Here is a 23,778-nt window from a genome sequence, read left to right as displayed (position 1 = left end):
CAATAGATTCACTATGCCAGTACCAGGACCTAATAATAACTCAGGTGGCAACAGAAATAAATGAATAAATAAATAAATAAATAGTAACTACATTGGTGATTTAGTGCATTGATTTATCCTCTCTCACCTTTAGAAGTGAAGGTAGATTTGAAATCCTTATTAATATTTTTTTCTTAATTGCCACCAGGGTTGTTGGTGGGGCATGGTACCGGTACCAGCACTATGAATTTATCACTCCTGTGGTCATTTTTCCCCTCTTGCTTGATAGGACAGAGAAAAATTGAGAGAGAAGGAGCAGGAGGAGGAGGGAGATGGGGGAGAGAGAGAGAGACTGAGAGACCTGCAGACCTGCTTTACTATTTGTGAATCACCCCCCTGAAGGAGGTGAGCAAGGGCTCAAATAGGTGTTCTTGCTCATGGTAACAAGGCACTTAACTAATTGCGCCACCACCAGGCGCTCCCCCCACCTCCATATTTGAATTCCTGATTGCAGATATCCAGGCACAGTATCCAGGAGACAATGAAAATGCAGGGCCTTTAAAATATTTGAGAATCATTTAGATACAGGTAAAAATCATAATGTATGTCTACAGGTAATAAGGGGGGGGGGGGACAGAAGATCAGGACCTCAAGATTGGCAAAAAAAATAACCAGATTGCCTTTGTCAAAGGAAGTCATAGGCAACCAAAGAACTGAAAGACATTCTGTTTCTTAGTTTTGGGCTATTGGTTGAAGCCATTTCTGTTCATATAGGGATTCTGGACTAAAGGGAGAAAAAATGAAGAGGAAGAAAAAGAGTATTCACATCTTTTGGGAGTGGGTTTGGAAGCAAGAGTAATGTATGCTAATCGAGATCTCTGTGAGATCTAGATGATCTCACAGAGGCCTTGAGAAAGTCACAGTTTTTGTCCCTGTATTCATTTCCCCTCTGAACCCAGAGCCAAGAAAATGTACTCCCTGTGTGGGGTCTCTCCTATATTCACACACACTCACATTCAACTCAGTTTTGACTTTCTCTCCTTTTTCTTGCTAAAGCATCCCCAGCCACCCCAGGAAAAATCGCACTTGTTCACTTTTCATTTTCATTTATGAGCAGAGCATGTAGAAGACTAATGATGACTGATCCAAGTGAGAAGAGGCTAAGGGATGCACTAATTTCAGGAAGATTCAAGTTCTAATATGAAAAAAGAAAAAACAAAGTATTATTGAGAAAGTATTCCCAGTCTTCGCAGTCTCTGAATATCGGAAGTTCCCACTTAAGACTATCAATCTAACCTTCTCTGTTCAGTTCATTAATCCACCCTTGTAGCTAGTCATCCTCATTTCAAAGTATCAGATTTCAAATAAGTACAAAGTAATTTTTTTCTCATCTTTTTACTCACTAAATACATCTGTAGTGCTTCCTACAACTGTGTTTATGATCTGGACATAGATTGAGTTCAAATTTCCATTCCACAGTGTTGTGTTCAAGAGTGGGTTGTCTCTCTGGTTCTCCATTTCTCTAGCTGTACAATGTGAAAAATAGCAGGGCATACCTCAATTAGATTATGTTAGAATCATATTACTTAATATGTTTTAACACATTGAACAGATCTGGTCCATTGAGAGTCCCCTATAAGCTACCAGCTGTGATTACTGCTGTTACTGAGCCGTGCAAAGATGAGTGTGATGCTGTTTCTATCTTTTATGTACTTTATGGAAGGGTTTATTTAGTTTCTTTGCTTTCACATTCTGCTTGATAATTGCCTTAGCAGGACCAGAATGAGAATTCAGTAGCATCAAGGGTTAACACTTACTTGAGACACTAATGATCATTCATAGCATTATATCTGGATCATGGCATCTGGAGCACCAAATCAATGAAGAAGTGTTTATGCAAAGTATGCTGTTGTAAGCTGGAATGTTTGATGTCCTTAATGTTTGAGTCTGTAGCCAGAGCAGAGACCCTTAGGCCTGTGTGATAGTTCCTGTATGTTTATGAATGAGAAGAGACTTGCCTAATATTGGAACATCTGACTGTATGTCAAAGCATCTCTGGTGATGGTTGACTATTTGAACATTGCTAGTAATGGTTGAGAGCCCAGCACAGGCAAGTTCACTCCACAGACATCGTCAGGAACATTCTGAGGTGATCTGAGGGATTTCACCCAGCTTCTGGCATTCGAGCCATTACAACTCACAAATTATGCTGGGAAAAGGCAGATATGTCCTTCCAGCCTATGGGGTGAAAGGCTTTCTTTTAGGCATTAATAACAATTGGCAATGTAGAAGGAGAGGCAACAAAAGGGTACAGAAGGGAAATTATGTGTTGTGGAGTCACAGAGACCAGAGCAGATTGGCCTACTTTTCAGATGAAGAATCTTGATTTTGAGAGATTAAGAAACTCTCTTCACACTAGAGACAAGTACACAAGTGCTGGTGTCTGGCTACCAGAGCTAATTGCATGGCTGGGGCTGGGGAGGCTTGCACAGTCTCTCTTTCCCTCATACAGCTTCTGCAACCAAACAGAAACGCTCCCTACTTTCTTACAAAGGGCTCTCAAGCAGAACCCGTGTTTTAGTTTCCTGGTGCATGTAATTTGCTATTTGCAAACCTCTCTAGATGCTTCTCACTTCAACTGGAGGTCGATTTCCCTGGCATGCTTAAGAGCCCCTGATGTTGCTATAAAGTGCAATTTGCCGCTAAAGTGTGAAACTTCACCCTCAATGGGAAGATGAGGATTGTGAAACAACCACAACACTTTGCTTCCTTTTCCAAGGCAGGAGAGAGACTGCTAAGTTGTCAACTAGGACATGTTCCATGCCTCCTTAGCCTTCCAAGTAGGTTTCCATGAGCAAGTCTGCATGACAGCTTAATGACAGACCAGATTCAACTCAATTGTGAATCAGAAACAATAAGGCCAGAATTATGTTGACTTTTACTAGGCATCTAATGGGCCAGAGAAATCAAGAAGTCCTTCAGATCCCTTCTATTCCTCAGTCATCTCTCTGCATTTAAATCATTTAAATGCATTTAAACAAGCAAGGAATATCAGTGTATTAAGAAACAAAAGTGAGTACATATTATTTTTCCTTGTGCTTGAGTAAAACTGCAAAATAATGCAAACCTCATTTTTTAAGTGAGTTTTTTAAAACATAAATGAAAAAGTCAACACAAACATCGTTTCCTTCTCTTCCAGAAGGTTCCATACATTCTCAAGAGAGGGGATGTTTTTCTAGGCAGAGTAGTTGATTGTGCATGAACACAGCAGGAGGAGTGGAAAGTAGTAAGTTTTCCAAGTGTGATCCAGTAGAATTCTCTGTAAAATCACTTCTCTGTCTCCATGTCTCTCAGGTAACATTTCCACAAGTGCCTGGAGCTTCCTGTTGTTAAATGGACCCTAAACCAGTGATCACAAAATCATCCTTCATATAAATGGTACTTTTGGCCTTTTTGGTCCTGGAAATGTGTGCATTCTTTGGGGGGCATCTGTCATAATTGCTTTTCTCAAAATAGTTTATCTTTTTCAAAGGTTGGTTTCTGGTGACCATTACTTTTTGCTAAAGAATAATGTTGCATTAAATACCCCCAAAGTATCGTGTTCTGCAGCATACATACCCTAGAGCGGTAAAATTTCTTGATTAAGAGATAAAGTCTACACAGTGAGCCCTTCAAAATACAGTCTCACTCTAAATTGTTATTTCAACATAACAGGAACCTTCAAGCACTGTCCCTTCTGTATTCTCTCTTTGCCTCTCCAGACTCTTAAAAGCCCCCCCACACACACACGCTTCCCACACCACAAGGCCCTCTTCTTGAAGTACCCTTCTTACTGCCTCTACTTTTAGAAATTCTACTAGGCCTGCAATGGTAGAGCTCTATTTTGAATTAAAATATTACTTTCTGCTAGGAACTCCTGGCGAGTGTGTGTGTGTAAAGGGTCTGGGGTGGGGGGTGAAATCCCTACTGACCTGGAAGCATGCCTTAGGTAGCCTTTGTCCCCATCCACAAGTGTGGCAAATGCCATCTCTCCATCTTAGATGCAACATTCTATTTTGTTTGAGCATGGCCAGGGCAGTAGAGGTTTGGATCTCACAGTCAAACATGTCCCTTCCTTCCTTCCTTTGCCTTGCTTCTCTCCAGGCATGCCATCCAATTCTCACTGTCCCATCTTGCCCCATAAGATCCCATGTCCACAGATAGGAAATTGTATGAGCCTTACTCTACATATTATTAAGTTTTCTTGCCTGTCACTGACTCTCAGTCTCAGGTACTACATCCCTGAGCACCCGCAGATGCCGGTAATGAGTTTTGCCTCCTAACTATACAGATTCTCAGGTCTTCTGAATAAATAGGGGACAAACTATCAAGAGGGTCTGTGAAGGGTAATGTGGTATTTCTTGGTCAATATTGCATTTCTTTCCCGCCATGGAATTCTGCAGCTGTTGTGGGTGGCAGCTTGCCAGCTTGGGTAATTACATTCTGCTTACCTCTGCCTCTCTTGTGACTAGGAGATAACTTATTCTTTCATGTCTTTCCTAAGTGAAACAAAGAAGCATGCTAGTGGTGTTGCTGTTTGTAGGGGCCGAGAGGTAGAGAGAGGCAGCACACTTGGACAAGTACAAACCCTGCCATACCTCTCCACAGTTCGAAACGCCAGCTAGCCTCACTTTTGCATCTGGGTTTTGGAAATTGTATTCTCTACCCTAAGATAGTACTCAGATTACACAGAACAGTACAAGTCACTGACCACAGAGAAAGCATGACTGGGTAGGGGAAGGTTCAGTGGAGCAGCTGGTCCATCAACTGGACCTTGTATGTACCAACTGTTAAGAAATGTATGATTCCGTGGAGGATAAGAGTCACTATGATCACCTCTTGCACTCTGAGTGAGCAGACTGAAGTGGCCCCAGCATGGGACTCAAAGTCAAGGAGTATGTTTCCAGTCAGCTTCACTTGTTACCCCATCAAGCACCTCAGTCTCAGGTCATGCTGCTTACCTTACAGTCTCTAATAAGAAACAGGAACTAAGATCACTCCAAAGCCTACTTGTAGTTCTGAATGTTGTTGTGAAGGTTAGAGAAATGGCATCAGCATACAGACAACTATTGAATAGAATGTGTACCACATGATGCTAAGTCAGGTTCACTAACCAAAGGGGAAGACAGCCATGGTGATTTAGGCTAACCAGAGAGAACAACCCCTACAGATCATGTCTTCCAGAAGTTTCCTTCTACACAACGCCCAATTCTGCACATGTTACTTAATTTTTCCTTTCTTCCTTTTTTTTCAGTGCAGCCAGAGAAAGTTTTCAGGACCTTGTCAATATGTTATGCTGCTAAGCCAAGCTTCCTTGGCTTGATTTTGTCATTCTTTACTTCTTTAGGAGATGGGTAAAGACAGAAATAAAGCACCACAGCACTGTTCCACCATCAGAAGAGCACCCTGGTGCCAGTCAGGGTGCTCCCATGTGGAACTGAGGTACTTACCCAGGACCTTGCACACAGTAATATGTGTGTGTGTGTGTGTTCCACTGCATGAACCACTTCCTGGCCCAATTTACTTATTTTTAAAGTGAACATAAAATTTCTTGATAAAGAAATGGAATTGGTAAATTTGTGTAAGATATGGAATAGAATAATGTACAAATAGGCTGGTCAAGAATGACAAATGCTGCCAACGAAAATTCCTGAATACCAATTAAATGGTAGTGACTATAAGGAAATATAAAAACGCTAAGCCAAAGAACATCATTGGTTTTCTCTGCCCCTTCCCAGCACCAGTAACTGGGTTACTGGGTTGGGGGAGAAGAACAGGACCAATATTGGTAGCAAGATGGCATCTTTTCACCCCCTGGTCGGTAACAAGGCTGATTGCTGAGTTCTAGTGGAAGAACACCAATGTTCTGGATGTTCAAGAAGCACCAATGTGCAGACAGCACATAATATTAAACAAGGGTTCACAGTGAGTCCCTAGGAATAGCCAGCCACTCCAGCCACCCTGGTCTCCTGCTTCTATTGTCTGACAAATAAGACCTCCACAAAACAACTACCCCCCTCCACCCTGCACCTTACCAACATGACTGGGTAGGAAGTCTCTCTAAAGAACTGGTAAAAGCTCACTCCTAAAAAGCCTCCTCATTATTATTTTATACATATTTCACTCTGCTCACCCTTCCCTACTTAATGTCGGTGAGAGAGAACTTAAACAGGCTTGGCAACGCTGGCTGTGTGAGTTAGAGAGAGGTGTGAGAAACCTGCAGCAGGGATGAAAGGCTTGGGGGAGACTTATTAATAGTTAAGTGGACAAGGCTGATAATGGGATATCTTTTTATTGGCCCAACAGATAAGTTATAATACACAAGCTTGCAGGCAGCTCCTGTGATTTGCATTGATACAATTCAGGCTGAGGTTTTCATTTTGTGGCAGCGATGATACAGCAGCCTGCATTATCAAAGGCAGCTGAAAGGAGTTCAGAGCTACCTCCTATTCTGTGTCTGCGTATTCATTAATGGTTAGTAAGGTGCTTTGTCCAGGCTGGTAGTGGATGTTTCATGGTGAATCATTAACAATTCGAACAGCCTCATACATATGTCTTATTGATGTGTAAAGTCATTGCGACCCAGACTTCCTTTTTATTTAATTTTATTATTATTATTTTCTGAATGAGTGAGTGCTGCTTTACTGGGGATTCTGCAAAAAGCCTTGTGACATTTTCAGTGATTCAAGTGTCTTGTGGATCACTGAGAGGTGGCTGTGGGGCAAGCCACAGCACACTGTAAGACACAGGGTGACAGATCTTTAAAGAACTAGCACAGAGCAGGAAATCTTCTGTAGTTGCCTTTCAAGGAAAACAGAAGTGGAAGCACTGAATTTCCCAGGAGGGAGCAGCATAAAGGGGAGTCTGTTCCCACGGTGACCAGTAGTCCTCTGGCAAGGGGCACTGTGAGAGCATGCTGTCCCCCAGTGAAACAGAAGGCTGAGTGCCCTCAGGTAGCTGAAAGTCCCCAGTGCAATGAAGTGGAGAAGTGGAGATGCAAAGGGATGGAAGAAAACAACACAAATATTTACTGACAGTATGGAAATTTGGACCCTAAAAACAAAGAGGACAAGGCAGCCTTTCATGACTGGGCAAGAATAAATAGGAACAGAGTTAAAAGACAATCTTTGATTGTGCAATCAGGACCCTACTCCCCAAGCTGACTTCAGCACCCCCCAACCCCGCCAGAGGACATGGGCCACCTAAGGATGATGTCAGATCTGAGGTGTTAATGCAGAGATTCGACTCCGGTTCCAGTTTTCACTGGCGATATCCAGAGACCATGTTTTTCTTGGTTCTAATGATGCAGATGACTTCATAGCAGGGTTGGGTCTACTTGGCTGGCAGAATTTTGACTTTTTGGTGTAACGGCTACCAAATGAACTGAAATAAACTTTCTGACTTTCCTGGCCTTTGCTTTGATTTTTTTAAGATCTTCATTTATTATTATCTTCATTTATTATATTATTATTTATTTATTATTATTTTTCCAACAGGATTGTCACTGGGACGGCAGTGGGTGGTCTTTTTTTTTTTTTAGATGTAGTATATATGGGGGGAGATATTGCAGTGCTACTCCACTGCTCTTGAATCTCCCTCCTCCCCACTCCAACCTTAATCCCCCAGCAGATACTCCCATGTGGTTACCAGGGGTTATCATCTGGGTCCTCACACAAGACAAGGTGTGTACTCTACTGAATAAACTACCTCCAGGCCCCCTACTTTTGCTTTATTTATTTATGTATTTTATTATTACTTTTTTAACTTAGCTCTAGATTATGGTGCTATGGAGAATTAAACCTGAGACTTTGGAGCCTCAGGCATGAGAATCTTTCTGCATAACCATTATGCTATCTACCCCCCCCCCCCACTTTTGCTTTAAAGTCAAAGGACTTCCTCATAAATACAAGTACTTTCGACTAGCTGGTCCCTCTAAAATGTCTTTGGTCACTGAGAACCTTTGTCTAAGTTGATCTCAAACTAGCTTTGTCCTCATTTTGTCACCCCACCTCACAGCACAGGATACCAAACTCATGGAGTTGCTACAGTTTAGCTTTTTGCTTAGTTTCACTGAGTTTCACTGACACAGAATCAGCATCACATATTTAAAGTACAGTGTAATAAAGTTATGGCAAATACTATATATATCCATTAAATCACCACTATGAAGATAATAGTCATTCAGCCTTTGTATCTACCCCATAAATTCTATACATTTCTCTTTGTATTCCCTTTCTCAGTACTAGACAAGCTCTGATCTGGCCATCACAGTAGATTTTTTTTCAAGTTCAACATTACTTTTAAAAAAGAAATATTTCCCAAGAACCATTTTGTATCACTTTACATTCCTATCAGCGGAGTGAGAGAATTCAAGTCTTCAAAATCCTTGCAGACACGAGGTACAGATGGTCTGTATCCTTCTAATCAATTGAACAAGAGCACAGGGGTTTCTCATGGTAGTTTGAATTTGTATTTTGCCTAATAACTAATAATGTTTGCATCTATGCAGATACTTAATGTCAGCAGAATATCTTCTTTGATGAAGTGTTTTTCAAATCTCTAGCCAAATTACCATAAGGTATTTTGTTTAACTAAAATTGAATTCTTGAGAGGATTTATATACTTTGATAGGTACCCTTTACTAACAATATTATTTGCAAATAATTTTCTCCTAGTATCTTGTTTTGGTTTGGTTTTTTCATTCTATAGACTAACTTTCAAAGATTAGCTTGTAATGTTAATGATGTTCAATGCATCAGTTCATCCTCTTATGGACTTTTCTAAAGGTTCCATAATTTTAGGTCTTATAATTTATGTCTACAATTCATTTTAATTTCATATGTGGTATTTGTAAGGATTGAAGTCAATTATTTTGCATATGGATATGCATTTTCTAGCACCATTGGCATAAAGCAGTGTTCTTTTTCCACTGAATTGCCTTAACACATTTGTCAGAAAACAGTTGTTCATATGTGTGTGGGTCTACTTCTAGACTATTCAGTTTCACTGATGTATTTCTCTATCTTTAAACCATATCACTTGAAATCATATAATACTAATTACCTAACTTTGGGCTTGTTTCTAAAGTGATTTGGGGGGCCAAGTAGTGGCTCACTTTGTGAGGACCCAGGTTCAAGCCCTTGGTTCTCACTTGTAGGGAAAAGCTTCAGTAGTGATAGAGAAGTTCTCCAGGTGTCTCTTTTCTTTCTCTCTCTCCCTCTCTCTCTCTCTGTCTCTCTCTCTCTGTCTCTCTCTCTCTTTTCTCTCTCTCTCTCCATCTCATCATCCTTCAAAAATGTAATAAAGTTATTTCGCTATGATGGGCCTCGCATTTCTGCATGAATTTTTAATTTATATTTATAAAAATAAAAATATTGACAAGACAATAGGATAAGAGGGGTACATTTCCTACAATGCCCACCCCCAGAGCTCCATATCCAATCCTCAACCTTGATAGCTTCCCTATTATTTATCCCTCTGGGAGTGTAGACCCAGGATCAATGTGTGTGTGTGTGTTTTTAAATCTACTTTCTCCAAAGAAAAATATGATGTCAGGGTATTCAGTAGGATTGTGTGGCATCTATGAATCAGTTTGAATAGAACTTACCTTTTTTTATTAGTTTTAGTTGACTCATTGAATTAGGAACTATTACGTTTTCTGAATTATTTTGTATGGGATTTGTGTTATTTATTTAAGCATTTCTTTATTGCCACCGTGGTTATCTCTGGGGATCAGTAACTACAGGATGGCCTCACTGCTTCCAGCAGTCATTTCTTTTTTTCTTTGATAGAGGGTGAGAGATAAAAGGTAAGGAGGCAGAGAGATAAATAGAAAGAGAGAGAGACACCTGTAGCATGACTTCACCACTTGAGATTTTTCTCCCCTGCAGGTGGGGACTGGAGGCTTAAATTAAAGTCTTCATACAAAGTAACACAGAAACTCTACCAAGTACACGCCTCTATTTCTTAATTCATCTGGTAGAATTCACTTCTGAAGTAATCTTTAGCTGGAGTTTTTTTCTTAGAAATGTTTTTAACTATAATTCATTAATAGATATAGTAGTTAAGTTGTGTACTACTTCATAAGTGATTTAAATAGCTCATTTTTTCAGGGATTTTTTTCACCTGTCAAATTTATTGATGTAACGTTTATTTATGTTTTTTTCCCTTGGACTCCAGGGTTCTTACTGGAACTCAGCACAACTCTACTATTCCAGTAGCCATTTTTTTCCTTTCCCCCCCTTCTTTTTCTTTCTTTCTTTCTTTCTTTCTTTCTTTCTTTCTTTCTTTCTTTCTTTCTTTCTTTCTCACTTTTTAAAAAAATAGATGGTGAAAGACAAAAAGAAATGGAGAGTGTGTGAGTGTGTGAAAAAAAGAGAAGCAGAAACACCAGCTATACTGCTTCACATCTGGGGAAGTATCTCCCCTGCACATGGAGACCTGGGACTAGAACCCAAGTCCTTGCATATGATAGCATTTATACCCTGCCAGGTGATCTCTACTCAAACTCTAATAATATTTCTTTATTAGCCTTTATCTGTATGACCTGGAGTATTGTTGATTCTTACCACTGTGCCCTCACTTTCTGTTTTCAGCTTGTCAATTTGTCTGCAGATGTTTCAATGTTCATAGTACTCTGAACATTTTTTGCTGTTGATTATATCTGCTGCTTTACTTTCCTTTTTATTAATATAGCCATTAATGGTTTTTTTTTCATAGACTATCTTCCTTTCATTTCTTTTACTTGCAAATGTTTTGTGTCTCTAGCTAGCATAAAATGAGATCTATCACTTGTGTCCAACTTTTGATAACTGCTTTTTTTGAATTGTTTAGATGATTTGCATGCAATGTGAGTGATTATGATATTATTTATATCTGTAGGCTTGTTATTTGCTTTCTATTGAAATTAACGCTCTTTTCTCTTATGTTACCTTTTAGGAGTTTTATGGTTAGAATTATGATCTATTTTGAGTTCACTTTTTGTAGGAAATGTATGATCTGTATCTAGATTACTTCCTTCTTTGCATATAGATTTCTAGTTCCTCTAGCATGTTGAAGAATCTATCCTTTTCTCAGTTAAATGTCCTTTCCTCTTTTGCCAAAGACTGCTTGCCTATGTATGTGTTGGAATATTTCTGAGCTATCGGTGCTGTTGTTTTGGTCTAGTTTCCTGTTGCTTATATATATAGGTACTACATTGTTTTATTTTTTTTTAATCTTTATTTATTTATTGGATAGAGACAGCCAAAAACCGAGAAGAAAGGGGGCCATAGAAAGACAGAGAGACACATGCCGCCCTATTTCACCACTAATGAAACTTTCCCCCTGCAGGTGGGGACTAGGGGCTTGAACCCACTTCCTTGTGTACTGTAGCCTGTGTGCTCAATCGGGTGTGCCACTGCCTGACACCCCCCTACACACACACACATATTGTTTTACTAACTGTGTAGTGACCATTAAAGTGCACACATTGAAGTTTTTAATCTCTAAGGATCCTGGTTTAAGCCCTCAACTCCCCACCTGCAGGGGCGTCGTCTCACAAGCAGTGAAGTAGGTCTGGAGGTATCTAGCTTTCTCTCCACCTCTCTGCCTCCCCTCCTCTCTCAATCTCTCTCTGTCCTATACAACAACAATGACAGCAATAACATTAATAATTACAACAATGGTAAAAAACAAGGGCAACCAAAGGGGAAAAAAATGGCCTCCAGGAGTAGTGGATTCGATTTGTAGTGCAGGCACCAAGCCCCGGCAATAACCCTGGAAGCAAATAAATAAATAAATAAACAAATACATAAATAGATAAAAACAAAATACAGTTCTAATGACCACTTTAATATCCCTGTCTACAAATTCTAATATCTGGGTTAGTTTTCAGGTTGTTGTCATTTGATTTATTTTTCTACTCAATATGGGTTATATTTCTGGCTTCTTTGCATATCAGTGCTATGTTGTATGTATACATCTTGGATTTTACCTTCTTATATAATGAATTTTTTTTTTCTTTAACTATTTTTTTTTAACTTATCCTGCTATATATGTGTATTTGATCCTTTTGTGTCTTGCTTTAATTCATTCAGATGACCTGAGGGGTAGCACAGTGAGGGCATTGAGCTCATAAGGTCCTGAGTTTGACATACAGCATTGCAGCTGTATAGTAATCCATTGTATATATGTACCATGACTTCCTTAGCCATTTATCTGTCATTTGGCGTCTAAGTTCCTTCAAAGTTTGGACTACTGAAAATTGTGCTTCTATAAGCATTGGTATGCACAGGTCTTTTAGGATAAGTGTTTTGTTTTCCCTGGATCATAAGGCCAGTCCATTTCTAGAGTTCTGATACATCTCTAGACAGTTTTCCATAGGTGCTGAACCCACCTTACATGCCCAGCAGCAATGTAAAAGAGTCCCTTTCCCCCACAGCCTCTCTAACAATTGTTGTGCACCCCAGTTTCTTAACTTCCTCTTTGCAAATCAGAATCCTCAAGGCTCTGTCTGCTTCTACAGCTTGTAAAGTTTCTCTAAGGCAATATACTGTGGTAATTGCAAGAACAGCTTTCTTTGCTTCTCCTCTCTTTTGGACCTTTGTCTCTCATTGCCTGACTTTTCTGGTCCTTAGAAATGATCCTTCTATATAGTCTATGTGTATAGTGGGTTAGTAAAGAGAAGATATCCTCTGTTGGGAGCCCTGGTGTAATCAGTAGAAAACATGCATTTCCTTCTGCATGGTCCCAGATTTAAGTCCCCCCATTCCTTACCTGTGAAGAGTGGGGTAGAAAGCTTCATGAGTGATGAAGTCACTGCAAATATTTTTCTTTCTCTCTCCCTCTCTATATTATCCATTCCCTCTTGATTTCTCTCTGTTGCTACCCAAATAGGAATGGAAAGGAAAAAGAATGAATTTTGGTGGCAGTGGACTCATTTTGCCAGCACTAAGCTCCAGCAATAACCCTAGTTGCAACAGAACAGATAAAAATAAATTTGAGAGAGAGAGAGAGAGGGAGAGAGAGAGAGAGAGATCTCCAGAATTCATAAAATGAGGGACTGAGCTGCTTTGTTTTGTTTGGCTTTGCATTTCCAAGCACTTGGCCCTCCTGATAGTTCTCTCTCTCCCTGTGCCAATGACTAGCTCATTAGAAAGATACAGACTCTCTCTGGAGCTTTGCTTATAGGCTTGGGCATGTGCATCTCTGCAGCTCCTGGAGTCCACAGGCACTTAACAAAGGGTCCCTGCTCCTGGAAAGACTGCTCTGAAGCCAAATCTGTGGTGAGGCTCTTCTCTGACTGATCTCCTTCCAGAGCTATCACCGGTGGTTCTTTTCAGTGGTGTGGATTACACCATGGCACTGTCTGAGCCAACCTCTCCACAGGATGGCAGAGCTCTTTTCCTGGAGCAGAGAGTTCAGTTTAGAGAAAAATGGACTTTAAAAGGGAAAAAAAAAAAGAGCCATTCTCTGAGAATTACCGCCCTCCCTTTTCCTCTCTTCTGCTTTTATACACTTAGAAGGGGTGGAAAAGGGACAAAATATGTCTGCCACATCCCTCAGGTTCCTTTTTTGCAAGGCCAGAGCTATGACAGCTGCACAAGTAGCAACACATCTGGATCCCACATCCACACTGTGGGCCAGGGTTCTGCTGAATCCCTGAGGAGAAGGAGGGAATGGGTAGATGTAATGCCAACTGGCAACCTTCATTAATTAGCCCCTTCATTTCATCAGCTTTCTCTACACTGATATATCCAGCTAACACTGTAAAAATACTGAAGGTAACTAGATGAGAAAACCTGGTGAGTAGGAAAACATACCAGGAGGAAACTTGATAGGCTTCCTGGAAATACCAAGGGGGGAAACGTCCTGTTCAGCTAATACAGACCGGTGGCTACTTACACTACAGAACTTCAAATAAAGTACACTCCCAAAATCACATTGTATACTAGGAAGGAACTATGTACCCCCTCCCAACCCCCTTCGCTTCTCCAGGCCAATTCCTTGTCCTGAAAGACTCAGTTCGGAAGCTTATTCAGAACAGAATTCTTATGTCTAGGTTAGAAACTTTCATGCTTGCAGGGGTCCTTATTGAGGAACATGTGTTTTAGTATCTTGCTATTTTGTCATTCTCAAAGAGAGAACAAGCATCATGAGGGCTACAATAGGTCTTGTTGTTGACAGTATTTTTGCCCCAAGCACAAGTCTGTGTACTTTGCAGAAACTTAGCAAATAGCCATTCATGAAGTTTGACTCATGGCTCCTCCAATGAATCTTAAGACAGACAAAGAATCTGGGACTGTCATCATCTGCAGCTCACAGATGGGCATCATAAATTGACCAATGTGGATATGTCCTGACTCCTGGCAGGGGGTCCTCTCTACACACATCTTGGGCATGATGACTTGACTAAGGTGGATAGCATGTAGTTGCCTGGAGCCTGTAAGCCCAAGTCCGGGACAACATCTTTTTGATACAGATAATGTGGATGAAGTAATGGTGTATTCAGGTAAGAAAAACATCTTCCAACAGCAACAAAAATTCAGAAATCTACGCACAGGGATGACATATGATAACTCGATGTAGTGACTACAATGATAGGATTGTGGGTAAAAGAAGACTTCGACTTTTTTCTGTGATATTTTCATTCTGAAAGTAAACCTAAAGGATCCAGAGAAATAGCTCATCTGTTAGGACTTCTGCCTGACCCAGGCTCAAGTCCCAGAAATATCATATGGTAATATTTTGGCACTGAGGAAGCCTTAGTAATATAGTATTATTCTCATCTCTCTCTTTTTGAAAGAGTAAATGCTGAGGAATATAAATGTGTATGTTGCTTATATAAAATACTAAAATACAGGTGATAGATTAATGAGACTTATAGCTTGCAGGGTTAGGGGGAAATTGGAGAATCTGAATGTAAAACAGCAGTACAAAGTTGACACAAGAGGGGTCAGTACTGGGTGAGAAGACAACACGGTGTTATGCAAAAGACTTTCCTGTGTAATGGCTCTGAGATTCCAGGTTTAATCCCTGGCACCACCACAAGTCATAGCTGAGCAGTGCTCTGGCCTCTTTCTATCTTTTTCTCTCTGAAATAAAATAAAGAAAATAAAACAAAATGTGTCTGTATGAAATGTTGGTGGAGTACAATGTGAGAGAAAGAGATTGAATTAGGAAGAATCAGGAAGGTGGGTAAAACTCAAAGGTAGATACTGGGAGTTATTTTGATCTGTTTACAAGTTAAGCCAGGGGAAGGGACTATTGTATTGGGGTAAATTAGATAAGTAACTTTGAAAACATTGCTATGTGTGTGTGGGGGTGTCAAATGGTAATGTACCCACTAGAGTGCACATGTTACAATGCACAAGGACCTGGATTGAAACCCCCCAGTCCTCATCTATGGGAAGAAAACTTCACAAGCAGTGAAGCAGTGCTGCCAGTGTCTCTCTGTCTTCCTCCATATCTCTCCCCCTCTCGCTTTGTACTTTCTCTTTGTCTTTACCCAATAAATGAATAAATAAATACGTGGATATGCAAAAACCTGGTGCAGAGGTATCCTTCTGACTTCTAGTGTGTGGTCCTCTCTACACACACCCTCACCAATAAGAGAGGTGATGCTTCCTGTATTGCTCTACTGTACTATAGATGGCCAGGAATGTAATTATTTGGTATATCCTCAGTCATTGTAGTATTCTGTTTTATTTTATTTTATTTATTTCTAGACAGCAACAGAGGGAGAGAGACCACACCACTGACGCTTCCTTCAGTGCAGGGAGGGCCAGATTGGAGCCTAGGTCATGCCTGTAGGAAAGCAGCACACTAACCAAGTGAACTATTTCACCAGCTCCACTGGTCTATTTCAATTCCAGTATATCACTATGACCACAGAGACAAGAACCCATTCCATCAATTCCCAGTCAACAAGGAAGTTCAGCCATAGCCCACTACCTAGAACATCCAGGTGCATATAGATTTGAGAGAAGCCCTCCTGAATATCCACAAGAAAGGCTTTGCTTCCTTTAGTCTCCCCTTTCTCCTGCATGAGACCAGGTGGCAAGGAATTCCATGGAAACACAGTTTCAGTTTTCATCCTGGCTCTGAATAGACTGCAGGCTGTTTTCCATGCCAGAAAAGAACATGAAGGGGAGGGCAAAGGTTAGGAGAATGTCTTTCTTTCTTCCTTCCTTTCTTTTTTTATTTATTTTTTCTTTTTTGTCACCAGAGATATTGCAGGGGCTCAGCACCTGAACGACAAATCCACCACTTCCAGAGAAATTGAGAGGCAAAGGAGAGCTAGAGAGGCAGAGAGTAACTTTGCTTCACCACTCATGAAGCTTCTCCCCTGCAGGTGAGGGACCCAGTGCTTGAACCCAAGTCACTGCACATGGTAAGCTGTGCACTCAACTGGATATGCCACCCTCTGGCCCTGGGAAAATATTTTAGTCTCCCAACTCAAAAGGTTTCCGCAGGAATACAGGATTCCTTCAGGGTTGCAGGAGATGGTGGAGCCTGACTGAAGCAGAGGATGACAGCTCAGTCTCCACACCACCCACCAGCCACCACCACACTGCCTGCTGGGGCCCCCCCACATTGGGGCTCAATGATTGGAATGGGAACCTTTGTCCTCTGGGGATGCTCAGCAAATGTCAGGCTGTAATGAGATTTCCCACTCTGCTGAGGGGGCTCTGGTGGAGCGTGTGCCACTCACAGCAGGCCACCAGCTTGAGGTTATAGCAACCTGCCACCTTGGGAAGGTTCACTGATCTCACGACGAAGTATTGATAGATATGCCAAGGAGAGAGGCTCTGAGGGCCCCTGGACAGAGGAGCCATAAATGGCTGGAGTGTTCTGCAAAGCTCTCAGAGATGGAGGAGGCTGAGGCTAAGAGAGAACCACAAATGCCATGCTGCCTTTCTACCTTCAGGTAATGCTGCACTTTTTAAAAGAGAATCAGAGAAGTCACACTTTCTTAAAACTGCCTTTTAAAATTTTTTTCTTTCGTTGCTTCAGGTCATGGCTTAAATATTGGGCAGAAAAGAACTAATTCTCCCTCACATTTGCACTCTTCTTTCACATTTCCTCCTGAGTCCCCTAAGCTTTGGGCCTGCCCACTTGCAGAATAGAGATGAAGCTACTTTCTGGGTCTAGGAGGAGTGGTGGACCTGCCTGGCATTTACATTGTAGGACAGCAACCAAAAAGAGAACCATGAACCTGAACCACCCTGTGAGCTTGCCTCAGGACCTGGCTCTGCACCCCTGCCCCATATTCCCTCAGTGAGATTCCATCCATCCACTCCATTTCTTCCTTTTAGTTTTATTCTCTGTAACCTCAGATGAGACCATGTGAATGCTATCAGTGGTGTCAGTACTTTGAATAATTGCAATGATGCATTCATTAAGAGTCCCACAGTCCCCAGAAGCACAGGGGTGCTGACTCCAAATGCAGGCTTTAACTCGAGGTGACCTTTTGGCATATGGTGACTCAAGGGTTGGGTGCATGGTTGTTGAAAGAGCTCCCCAAGAACCCATCCATCTGGACCCCTGTGTTGCTTCTCCAAGCATGCCGAGTTGACCAGATGGCCCTTGATAAAGCCACTTCAGAGGAGAGAGGCAGGGAACCTGTCCAGAATAGCTTGTCATTCTCTGAGCCATGCTGCCCTTGGCTTTGACATACCTCTTGTTTAAATCTTAAAAACATTTTTTCTGGTTTAGTTTTTTTTTCCTTTTCTTGTATATATGTGTTGTCATTTCCAATAGAACAAACAAAATAAAAAATAAAAAAATAAGAAAGACTGCCCAGCAAATAGACATCTGAGTAAAACACAAATAGACCTTAATAAACAAGGATCTGTTCTCAAGCATGAGAATTTCTCCACCCGGAGTTTCTGACTGTTTAATATTCATGATGGCTCCAAAAATCTTCTAAAGCCTGTGAAATACAAGGGTAATGCAAGGGCACAAATCATCTGTCACCCAAATGAGCTGGCTGATCCAAAACTATATAATCAATAGAACGTCGGGATTGAAGGAATTTCTTACTGAATGATGTCACCAGAGAAGAGTCTTTAATTTTGTGTCCTTGGGGTTGTCATCGTGTAGAGACTGATCTGAGAGGGAATTGATACTCTGGTTTGAAATACTTTCTCCAGGTCACTTCATAGAGAGAAGTCATGGATAAATATACTTTCTCTCATAAGAAATCTCTAAGAAAATAAGAACATTCTCTCCACGGTATTAAAGAGGGGCTTTGTAAGAACAGACTTCTTAATGAAAGGATTATTTAAATAGCATAGAGTGAAGGAGGCAGCTGGAGAATAGATAAATTCTTTGCTGGTCCTGGATAAAATTCCATAGCAGAGTCAGTGAGCTTTTTCTCAAGTCATTATTGAGAAAGACACTAGAGTTTCAATTTACCTTTGGAAGCAAGTGTATTGGACGTCTTGGTTGGGTCCATCAGGACTCTCTCTGTTACTATCCAAGATATGCTAGATGTGATTGAGAGATACATGCCAGACATATCTCAGCTGAGCCATGCTAGAAATGAGAGAAAAAGAAGAGTGAGAATAAGTATGTGTTGACTGAAAGATGCCCAGGGAAACCTCAAGGGCTCTTCATTCTTCCCAAATTCACTCTACAAAGAGCCACCACCATATCATGCTAACATCACAGGAATATGACCAACACAATAAATCAACCAAAAATAAGGGGTCTCCTGCCCAAAAGTGTAGGAGGAACTTCATGATAATATTTTGGACCTAAGGAATTCACACCACCAGGTTCTCTACCACCAGGTTGTTCCCAGCCAGTATGATAATGTGACCAAACTCTTCTGCACAGAGATGAGATCCCCCTACCCTCTGTGCTATGAGCAAGAAAGCTGATGTCCCAGTAGGATGGCCACTCCCATCCAACTCCCCTCAAAGTCACAGAGCTGAAGCAGGATTAGCCAGCTTCATTCCTGCTTACACAATTACCACCATACATTTCTTTTCAAACACACATTATAATGAACAAGAACAACTCCCTGTAATACACTAGGATTATCTCTATCATTACTCAGGATAACAGTTATGCTACCCAGAAATTGCTTTCACAAATGATAGATGAGGATACAGGGTGCCTTGAAAATACAGAGCTTCAAATAAGTATTTGAATACACCATACATCCACAAATTCAGCTTTAGAATAATCAAAAGGAAATGTCATGAGTATTTCACAATTTCTGAGGGTCAAAACAAACTATAATTATACACGATAGCTTTCCTGGGAATAGCAGTGTGAGCATTAGAAATTCCTTGGGACATTTTTTGAGACTGCTTTTATTAAATATTTGTACTGATATAAAAGATTTTTTTAATCTTGAAAATCTTAGACAGACCTAAGGATTGTAATAAATTAAAAATGGTACTCATCTGAAAATTCACTAGCAGATTTTAAAGTTTTGTATGGGCAGGCAAGAAACAAATAAGCTTTGGTGTAATCAAGTCTGAATTAATAAATTTAAAGTAACACCAGCTAATATATATAAGTGGTTTTCCCAGATCCCTTTAGCCTCACATAAATGATTTAAAAGGCACCCCTCTGTCCTTTCAGTGAGTAGCTGGGAGATTTACTGTCAGGTTGACCAAAAACACTGTGGAGAGAGAAAGGTGGGTTGGTCTAAGGCCAACAATCAGAAAAAAGTTAAGCATTGTTACAGTCATTCATTACCAACTACCCAATTTTATTTTTACACCTATGTATTTTCTTCTATAATTTGATGATATAATCAGCTGATCAAAAATTAGAAATTTCTGATTTGAAGTTTAGCTTATGCCAAACACCACTAAAGGCCATTTCCTTTGAATGCTGAAGCTTTGAGCTAGAAGAGATAGCTATCCTTCTTAACTCCTGAAAATCAGTCAAAGAAAATGATTCTGTATAGTTGAAAACTAATTGGAATGCTATGGCTTCGATGAACCCTAATCCCACTAAGACCTGAAGTGTCTGTCACCAGGAATCTTATTTTATTTATTTATTTTTTTAGTTTTTATTTATAAAAAGGAAACATTGACAGAACCATAGGATAAGAAGGGTACAATTTCACACAATTCCCACCACCAGACCTTCGTATCCCATCCCCTCCCCTGATAGCTTTCCTATTCTTTAACCCTCTGGGAGTATGGACCCAAGATCATTGTGGGATGCAGAAGGTGGAAGGTCTGGCTTCTGTAATTGCTTCCCGTCTGAGCATGGGTGTTGACAGGTCAATCTATACTCCCAGCCTGTCTCTCTCTTTCCCTAGTGGGGAAGGGCTCTGGGGAAGCTGAGCTCCAAGACACATTGATGGGGTTGTCTGTCTGGGGAAGTCTGGTCGCATCCTGGTAGCATCTGGGAACCTGGTGGCTGAAAAGAGAGTTAACATGTAAAGGCAAACAAATTGTTGAACAATCATGGACCTAAAGCCTAGAATAGTGCAGATGAAGTGTTGGGGGGTCCTCCATTTTGAAAATAGCTAGTAGGCATATTTTAGTTATATTTCAAAGGGCCTGTAGCTATACTAGTGTTTTTTCTTTGTTTGTTTGTTTGTTTGTTTGCCTGAGCCTGAAATCTGATATGCAGGCAGATCCATGTTATTGTCTGAGGAGATGATGTCGTGGCTGGGAAAAGGACCAGAAAGCTGGATCAGAGAAGAGAGTAGCTCCCTAATATGGGAAAATGGTATAAATATTGTTGTTTTTATACCATCACTGAAAGGGAGATGAATCTGGAAAACACCAGAGGAAGCCAGACACTGTTTCTCTTATCTGAGAGAGAGAAGAGGAAAAAAGGGAAGAAGCTCAGAAGTAGTAATAGGTGTAGGGGTGACTTAGAAAGGCAGTGAAGGAAATACCATAGGAAAAAATGGGGGAAATATAGGTATATATAGTGATAAATATAAAGTCAACCCATATCTATAACATCTGTAATGTTGCAAGAACTACTGCAGTTTCCAGTGAACAGGATGTGGACACAGAACTTTGGTGGTTGGAATGGTGTGGAATTATACCCCCATTATCTTATAATTGTGTACGTCAATATTAAATCACTAATAAAAATAAAAATATAAATAACATTTATTTGATTATAAAACTAAATACATAAAAGACTAAAAAAGAAAGAAATGCTATGATTCAAATTATAAACCTCTGGGTTTGGGATACATTACAGCAAATAAATGTAGTTGCTATTACTAGGCAGTTATCAGACCATTCCATAGGGCTTGGCAAATTCACTCATTCATTTATTCATTCATTTGAAAAGAGACTAGAGAGACAGAGAACCAAAGCATTGCATGTGATGCTAGGTATCAAACTCAGCACCTCATGTCTGACAGTCCAATGCCTCATCTACTCTACCATCATCAGGGTTGTCTTGACATCTCTCCTGTAGTTGAAAGCTCTGATCTTATGACCAGACATCTTTTGCTCATTATAAAAGCTTCTACGATATATATATATATATATATATATATATATATATATATATATATGACTATAGTAGAAAGATAGGAGGATGAACTTTGAGATGGATCCACATTGCTGAGTGATATTCCCAAAATGCTTTTATTTATTTATTTATTTATTTATTTATTTATTTATTTATTTATTTTGCCTCTAGGGTTATCACTGGGGCTCAGTGCCTGCACTACAAATCCATTGCTCCTATGACCATTTTTTAAAATTTATTATTATTATTTATTTATTTGGATAGGACAGTGAGAAATTGAGAGAGGAGGGAAGGGGAAGATAGGGAGAGAGAAAGATAGATGCCTGCAGACCTGTTTCACCACTTGTGAAGTGACCCCCTGCAGGTGGGGAGCCAGGGGCTCAAACCAGGATCCTTACACTGATCCTTGCATGTTGTTAAAATTTTGGAGGCTCTTGCCGGGCGGGTTAGCTTCACGGCGGGTAACAGAGACGGGGAGACAACGGCTGGGCAGGGAAGCTGTATTTCTTTATTCAGGAACAACGATTCATAAACTAAGACAAACTAATCACCAAACAGAACTCGGCTGTCTCTTTGTGGCGGCGCAAACACTCTCTCTCTTACTCTCGAACTCAGGAACCGTCCAACTCTAGAACTCAGGAACTCAGGAACTCTCTAACTCTGGCACTCTCGAACTCAGGAACCCAGGAACTCTGTCTCTCTGGCACTCTCTCTTACTCTGAAACCCTGAAACTCTCGAACTCAGGAACTCAGGAACTCTCCAACTCTGGCACTCTGGAACTCTCGTACTTGAGAGCCCTCTGAAACTCTTCCACTGTGGAACTCTCTCTTACTCTGTAACCCTGAAACTCTCAAACTCAGGAACTCAGGAACTCTGTCACTCTGGAACTCTCGGACTCAGGAACCCTCTCTCTTCTCTCGAACTCAGGAACTCAGGAACTCTGGCACTCTTGAACTCAGGAACCCTCTCTCGGGGTCTCTTGGGGCGGGGCCAAGCAGGCCCGCGAAATTAACAGGACTGATCCAATTCTCTTGGCGGGGGGAGGGCTAGGACAAACCAATGTAAAGCATACGACACTTGCACTTCACACTATGTGTGTTTAACCCAGTGTACTAATGCCTGCCACCCCCCCACCCAAATGCCTTTTAACTAACATCTCTGAACTCTTAATTTCATCATCTGAGAGAATCTCTTCCTGTTTAAAATGTGTTCAGTTAATAACACTCAGTACCTTCTTTAACAAGCCTTTTCTTTGTTGTAGTCAATCTAATATAGAGACAATAGTATTTCCTTCTGGAATTGTGATCATCAAATTGGTTGATCTTGAAACAGTGCCTATGTCACATGGTAAGAGTTCCATAAAACCCAGCTCTTGCAGTTTTTCGACCTGATTTTAAACCCCATGTGGGCATGCATGTTGCTATATCCCCAGTGCCTGGAACAGTATTTAATCTACAGTAGATGCTTACTATATTTTTTGTGCATTAAAGGAATTAGTATTTGAAGTAAAAATAATAGCTATACTGATCTAGATACAAAGTCCTTTATTCAAGGCTCTGTATTTCATATACATTTTCCAAGGAGTAAAAAGCTGTGCTCTAGGGAGATTAGAAGGCTTGGAGGATCACCATATGCAGGGGAGAGGGGGTGGGGGGGAGAGACTTCAATCCTGAGCCCAGAGCTCAACAGCTTTGCTCAGTCACAGTGGAGCAAGGCTGGCAGCAAAATGGTCCCTGAGTTCCAGACACCCAGGCCGAGTCCAAAACAGCGAACAAATAGAATTGGGCCAAGAGTTTCCATCTCCCAGGACTCCATACCATGCTGCCCTCAGTTACAGGGTACCTTTGCCAGGAGAGCACTAGGTTCCTGCCTTCAGCCTTGCCTGCCTGCCTGCCCACAGCCCACTCACACTGTGAGCCTTGTGAGATATGAAGACGGAACACAGCCTCCCTTGGCCTGACTCTAAGCCTTACTCATTTCCCTTCTCTGACTGGCAATCATCCCCCTCACTCACTGTACAGCTCAGTTGCTTCAGTGAACCCTTTTCAAGAGTTCCTAGATAGTCTGTCTATACATTTATTTATTTATTTATTTATTACAATCAATCAAGAAAAGAGTACAGAATACCACTCAGTTCTGGCTTATAAGGTTGCAAGAGATTGAACCTGGGAACTCAGTGCCTCAGGCATGAAAGTCTCCTGCATATACTATTATACTATCTCCCCAGCTCCCTATATCTTCATCTTTCTTTTTTAAAAAAATTTTATTTATTTTTATTCTTGGATAGAGACTGAGAAGTTGAGAGG

The 23,778-nt window shown here is 40.8% G+C and overlaps 1 protein-coding gene across 1 annotated transcript in view; it reads left to right on the top strand.

Moving 5' to 3' along the window:
- Positions 1 to 23,778, top strand: part of OPCML (opioid binding protein/cell adhesion molecule like) — a 1,572,985-nt gene that overhangs the window by 576,809 nt on the left and 972,398 nt on the right. The window lies entirely within an intron of this gene.

Source organism: Erinaceus europaeus, chromosome 20 (genome assembly GCF_950295315.1).
Source record: "Erinaceus europaeus chromosome 20, mEriEur2.1, whole genome shotgun sequence".
Classification (NCBI taxonomy): Eukaryota; Metazoa; Chordata; class Mammalia; order Eulipotyphla; family Erinaceidae; genus Erinaceus; species Erinaceus europaeus.
This window is presented reverse-complemented; position numbering and strand designations above follow the sequence as displayed.